The following is a 6,957-nucleotide window of genomic DNA, read 5'->3' as shown; positions in this document are numbered from 1 at the left end:
GCCACTGTGCACAATCGTGTATAATGCCTGCAGAAAGAGTTTATGCCCGATTGTGCCACTGTGCACAATCGGGTATAAGTACTGTACCTATCCAATGTAGATTAAATGTCTCAAGCATGCAAAGAGCTCATGCCCGATTGTGCCACTGTGCATAATCGGGTATATCAGTGTTAATGTTCCTGTGTTATTATCATCCAGCTTCATTACCTTTTCCTATTTCCAAGTTGTGCATGCCATAAGGCATCCTCTAACCCAGAAAGGACCTCTGTTTAGAGGGTATAATCACCATTGCATTTCACCTGTGAGGCTCAAAAAGTTCCTCAAGATTGTATTCCAATGCACCATAGAACTGGATGTGCCATTTTTGCCCTGCATGGTACATCAGCCCAAATGCGCATAGTGCTGGTGAGCATACTCATGTGTTCATGTTCGTTAGATATATTTGCGCCACTGGTGTACTCCAAGTTTGCATCTACTGTCGTTGTAGTGCTGAGGACAGTCTTCTTCAGTGAAATGCTCTGGCCCAGAGCTGTCCACAGTTCTCTCGGCGCTTTCTCCAACTGCTGGTATCACGAAACACCATCTGAAGTAACTGTGAATAGTGAGGTTGTCTGCAAACACTACATCTGGCTCTCTTACAAAGAATTGTGTCTGCCAAGATTCTGAACATAAAACTCCCTGTGCTCACAACCAAGCATATACGCCGCTTCTTGCATGCCATGAGGAACTTGAGGACCAAGTGCCAGACCAAGCCTGGATCACCAGGTGCCTACAACCCCACAGACGCCGGAAAATCCAAGGACGCTGCAGCCGACCTCAACAAGATGGCATTATATCACCAGCTTCAGGCATTTGCACTGACATAAAGTCTGTAGTCAGCTGGCCAGCTTATTGAACATTTGGAATGTGCACGGCCACTTTACGGGTGGCTCATCTCTCCCGACATAAGTCACCTTGCAATTTTTCCTTGCAAATGCTCATTTGGTTCCACTCTCAGATATCTCAGCTGCGAAGAAAGGGCAGGCCTGAGCTGGATGAGGTGACTTTGGTCAGAAATGCCAGAGATTGCAAGGATATAGACTGCGTGGAGGCCGGGATTTGCAAGAATAGTGTCTTACCTGGTGAAGGTAAATGTGGTGTGAATTGCCAAGCTTATTGAGAGGTAGAAGTGAACCAGCGTAGTACACGGTGGCAGAATATGTTGAAATAACTTGGGAAACTGGGGGTGCGGAAGTGTACAATGATGAAAGGGTGTGTATTGCAAGCTCCTGAGGGGTGATGGTGACGGTTATGGTCCAAATGCGTGGAGAGTAGTTACATGTGGATGTAGTTACTATATACTCTAAACCATGGGAAGGCGGATGCAAAATACCATGCGGACAGCACCAACATGCACACACTTGAAATATAAAAATCTAACAAAATATACTAGATGTTCTTACATCATTGAGCAGCCTGCGATACCATGCGAGTGTGGACAGTAATGAGAGATTTGGAGGTGTACACCTGCGTGGCATGTGGACGCTTCAAGTTGAGCAATCTACTTCTAAGTAGAACCTCGATAATGTTGTACAGCTGTGCACTAGTGAAGGATGATGGGCAAGACAGTTTAGAATGGGATCGAAGAGCTAAACTGTAGCTGTTGTGAGATCAGGTGGGGGAAGTTGTGCAGAAGGAGGTGCCCAACTTTCTGAGCGCCTGCAGATTGACCGAGTCTGAAGCCCTCTTATCCACTTCCAAGTCTTGTCATTAGCAACTGCGAGCTTCTTTTATCCTGGCTCAGTATCACTTTCCGATGAGGCCTCAAGACCTCGAGCTCAGCCTCTGAAATTATCATTCTTTTGTACTGGACGTCAAGCTCCCTGCTTCCACCAGCCCTGGGCTGCAGCACCATGTGTCATGCCTTGGCCCACCAATTCCAACTCACTTGTTTGGAATCTTTCGCGCTATCACAAACGCTGTGTGGCCACTCATTTTCCGTTTGTGCAGCAATAATGCACTTGCAAGTACATACACCCATTTCTCGTCACTCATTGTCACACTGCTGAACATTGCTATCTTTTGAAGTCCTTCAGTTCAGAGTGGCAGTTTTTGTCATGTTCTTAGTTCCATGACTGTAAGATTTTCATGTTTCAAGTGTGCGCATGTTGGTGCTGCATGCATTGGTATTTTGCATCTGCTTTTCCATGGTTTAGAGTATATAGTAACTATGCCCACATGTAACTACTGTCACTGTCGCCCCTTGGGGGTGTGGGATATGCACCCTTTCGTCATTGTACGCTCCTGCACCCCCAGTTCCCCAAGTTATTTCAATAATGACCTGCTTATGAAGCACATGAAGAGCTGTCAAGCCTGTCAAGCCCAAATGCACAGGCATGCCGCAGTAGTCAACCCTGCTTAAGCTCAAGTGCCATATCCTACCACTGTGCTAATACTGGCAACACGATTTCCCAGATGTCACTGATGGGGCCATGCAACAAGATAACCGTTAAATGGTAGTGTATTCAAACATATCCTGCTAGAAGATTCAAGACAGGACTGTACGCCCTTGTGGTTTCACACTGAGCCTTCCATTTTCACTCTCATTGCAACATGAGCCCTCACTGCAGCACTCTAACTGCTTATGCTCATATCGCTGATCTTCTTTCGTAGATACAGCCTTCGATGTCTGCCCTGTGAGTGAAGTTTTTTTTGTGACCGATGCTGGAACAGGTGCTGTGGCAACCCGACCCTCTTCCTTTATCACATTGTAGCTTCTAAACATGGCTGTCTTGCTATCGCTCTCAATAGCATTGAGCACACACGATCCCAAGGCATTGCAAACAATTTCTAGGCATATTTATTGGCTCTCTTGCACATAAGTACTCACCTAACTACAGCTATTATGTGGTCGATGCTGAAATTACTTCATTCAAGATCTATTGTATGTCAATATCTTAGCCTGAAATGCCATATTGCTCATCTGTGCTTTTGTGTAGTGCTAGTTAACCATGAATGAATAATCAAATTTGTTCAATATCTGCCTGTGCGTGTCCATACCCTTGATATTTGCACCGGGACACGGGGCTAATCTTACACTATTTTGCACGGATAGAGGTACAAAAACATATTCAGTTTGTTTCATAAATACACTTAGGCTATTTTCCCATGGAGATGTTATTATTTTAGTGGTACAAAAATATACACTGCTGTTACACCTTTTAAGGTATTAGAAGAGTCAAAATATCCTCAGGGCAAAATCATCATTATTGATTTCTTCATATTTTCCCCAAGAATGTTCTCTCCAGGTGAGATAAAAAGAGTGAACTTATTTTGTAGTGTTTATCTCCGCAAAATATAAGGTATAAAAGCTGGACTCTTCTTATGAGAAAAACTCATATGGAAAAAAGAACTGACATTTATTTTCAGACATAAGATTGATCACCCACTCATGGCCTATCACCCCTCTTGTTGTTTGCAGTGCGCCCACTCATTGCCCACTCATTGCCGAAACAGTGATGGCCACTTACCAGTAAATCACTGCTTACAATGCATAACCACTTGAACAAGACCTATTTTCTACTGTGTGGCACCACCCGCTGCTCGACAGTGGGCTGCTCATGCCGAGTGCACACCACGATGCCACAATGGCAACGATGAAGATGCATGGCTCTGCACCAAGATTTGTGCTGACTGCCACAAGGAGGAGAGTGTGCACAGTGTTGAGGTGCACGTCAAGGGACCCAATGTTAACACCAGGGCCAATAATGTCTTCTCTGGTTGCGCACACAATGGGCCACCGCATGCACCATGCATGGTGGCATTTGTGAGCCGCGACAGCTTTGCACTGAGCAGCCCAGTCATGGCGCCGCTGCTGGTGGCGCACAAGGTGTGGAATGTGAGACTTAGGCTTGCAAAAACCCAACCCAAACTGCAAGCTGCTGCAAGCCATAAGCCAATGGCTCAGCTTTGGCTTGGGCTGCAGCTTGAAACCTAATTAGGCAGGTGCTGTGAATTAACCTTGTCAACAGTTCCACAGCTGCCACACGTAGACATAGGAGTATGTACAGCATGTAAAGAGTTTCTTTGTATAGTATGATGTCTAAATACATACTCTGAGATATAATTTAGATGTGAAACATCAATTAAGTCGTTCAGAAACTTGAACTTCATACAAAAGGAAGGACGCACTGCCAAAAAAATGCGCAGATGCCAGAGATGGTGCATGTGCAAGTGGTGAACAGCAGAGGCTGACATGACGCAGCAGACACCTGTCATGGTCACAGGTGCCCGGGGGTGCTGGCAAATTGCAGGAGGTGCAGCACGACATGTTGTGCGCACCCTTTGGTGGTTGCACCCAGATAAATTATATTATGCTTATGTAAGGACTCATTTTCCAGTGTGCATGTCACGCAGCACCTCGACACGGTGGCCAGGCTGGCATTGGGCATTGGGCAGCTAGAGACCTCTAGCATCTGCCCTGCCATTTTGAACTGGAAGGTGCTGCCTTTGCAGGCAAGTGCATCTGCCTGAACAGGCCTCTCCTTTCACTTTGGCAGAACCTTGCAAAGCCATTCAAAGAGGGGCCCGCAATGTTACACAGCAGCTGGTTAAGCTGGGCAAGTGCTGATGCCCCCACTATTTTTTTCATGGAGGCTCAGTATTATTAATAATCTATTGATGTATGTACATTAGAAGACAGATGCATTAGAGGAGAACACAAGATAATATTTTAGGAATTTATTGCTAATTACTCCAACAGCAGTACTACATACAGTAGGTTTATTATCTAAAGTTGCAGCTTGCCGGCTTGGCTTGGCTGGCTTGACATCCAAGCCAAGCCAAAAGCCTTTCCAAGCTGGCACTCTTTGGCTCAGTTTGGCCTGGCTTGTGCAGGCTTGGCTTGGTCTGCTTGCTGGCTTGAAGCCGAACCTGTCAAATCATTACTCGCCATCCTTGCATTGTGCAATATCAAGCTCAAAACTTGGGCAACATTCCTTCATATCATTCATGTTCAATACCAGGTCCAGCGCATTAAACTAGGATTCGTTGAGATAGACATCTTGCTGGTGGTCAACAAACTCCAGTTTGGCTGGCCACTGTCATTTGTTTTGACCAAGCTGCAGGAGCTAATAATGAACAACTGCTACGTGCCCACAAGTGCAATCCTGGTGTTGCCATCACTCAGACCTCAGAGCAAGCCGAACTTGTTCACTTTGCCCACTGACTATTTCTTGCAATATAGTCGGCAGCAATTTGATGGCAGTTGTGACTGCCTGCCGTCCTTGCAACTCTGCTATGATGACGTAAAAACAATCTTTCAGATCACTCAAGCTCTTGGACAACATTTATGCACACGACAGAATCACACTAAAAGAATGGAGCAGTGCAAGTTCAACAATCTTGCCCTGCGCCCTCTGGGAGGTTCACTTGATAAGCCGCTGCCCCCCAGAAACTCCATACTTGAGAGGTGAGATTTATTGGGTATCCAAGTGAGCTTCTGGGACCACATACTTTTGGTCCTAATGCTTACACAGTTGAGCCCTACTGTGAGAAGCACAAGGAAACAGGAGGAATGAAAAAGATGACCACCATTCACATCATAGTGGCAAAGATACAAGAGTCTGAAGAAGATCTGTGGCAAATGAAAGAAGTAATTCTCAAGCTTGGAATACTGTGCGGCACAATAGGGAATACAGCACATGCTGAAATCTCTGGACTGCGACTTTGCTGCGATATTCACAGAGAACAACTCTTCACTTCCATTCTTCTTCCAGTTAAAGATCGACCGGGATTTATTTAAGGAGATCACTATGGTTGTCCCTGACCCCCTGTGACTACTTGAAGAAAAGGGGAAATTAATTCCAGAACTTGAAGAAGACATAGACGATGGCAATTCAGATGTTATCCAGCTATGATGCATGCCCCGCTTGAACTGCCTGCTTGTCCAACGCCGACCTGATGCTACTGTGCCTTTGGCATTTTCTCTTTCACCCTGTCCATACTCAACTAAACCTTCGAGCTAGCCGTGCACGACACCAGAAAGGCAACACAGCATCTACACCTTCTCGGTCTTAACTTCTCATGGCTGCTTTCGCATCCCATGTCCGCTTCATTATCATCGCAGCACATGCCAGTGTTACCAAGTGATCTGCGCCCATTGTACCAGCACATTTCCGTGCATCTGCCAGCTCTGTAGCCTTGGACAAGCCATGCCAGAGGTCTCGGCTTTGTGTCGTTCTTTTAGGCACAACAGCTTAGATAATGAACCTGTTGCACTAGCACGGTTGGTGGTTCTCTCTCTTGGAATGTACAGTGGCAGCCCCCAAATCATCTTGTCAGCTGGTAATATAGAGGTAGGTGATGAGAGCCAGACAGCAGGGGCATGCAGGTTGGTGCAAGGGTCAGTGGTGGATCTGTGGGAGGGGATAATTAAAGGTCAAATCAGAGGTGGTCGCAGTGCCGGATTGCTGCTGGTCAAAGGGAAAAATGATAGAATTAGTGATTTGACAGGTTCAGCTTCAAGCCAGCAAGCAGACCAAGCCAAGCCTGCACAAGCCAGGCCAAACTGAGCCAAAGAGTGCTAGCTTGGAAAGGCTTTTGGCTTGGCTTGGATGTCAAGCCAGCCAAGCCAAGCCGGCAAGCTGCAACTTTAGATAATAAACCTACTGTATGTAGTACTGCTGTTGGAGTAATTAGCAATAAATTCCTAAAATATTATCTTGTGTTCTCCTCTAATGCATCTGTCTTCTAATGTACATACATCAATAGATTATTAATAATACTGAGCCTCCATGAAAAAAAATAGTGGGGGCATCAGCACTTGCCCAGCTTAACCAGCTGCTGTGTAACATTGCGGGCCCCTCTTTGAATGGCTTTGCAAGGTTCTGCCAAAGTGAAAGGAGAGGCCTGTTCAGGCAGATGCACTTGCCTGCAAAGGCAGCACCTTCCAGTTCAAAATGGCAGGGCAGATGCTAG

The sequence above is a fragment of the Phanerochaete carnosa genome (assembly GCF_000300595.1).
Source record: "Phanerochaete carnosa HHB-10118-sp unplaced genomic scaffold PHACAscaffold_15, whole genome shotgun sequence".
Taxonomy (NCBI): Eukaryota; Fungi; Basidiomycota; class Agaricomycetes; order Polyporales; family Phanerochaetaceae; genus Phanerochaete; species Phanerochaete carnosa.
Note: the sequence above shows the minus strand (reverse complement) of the source record.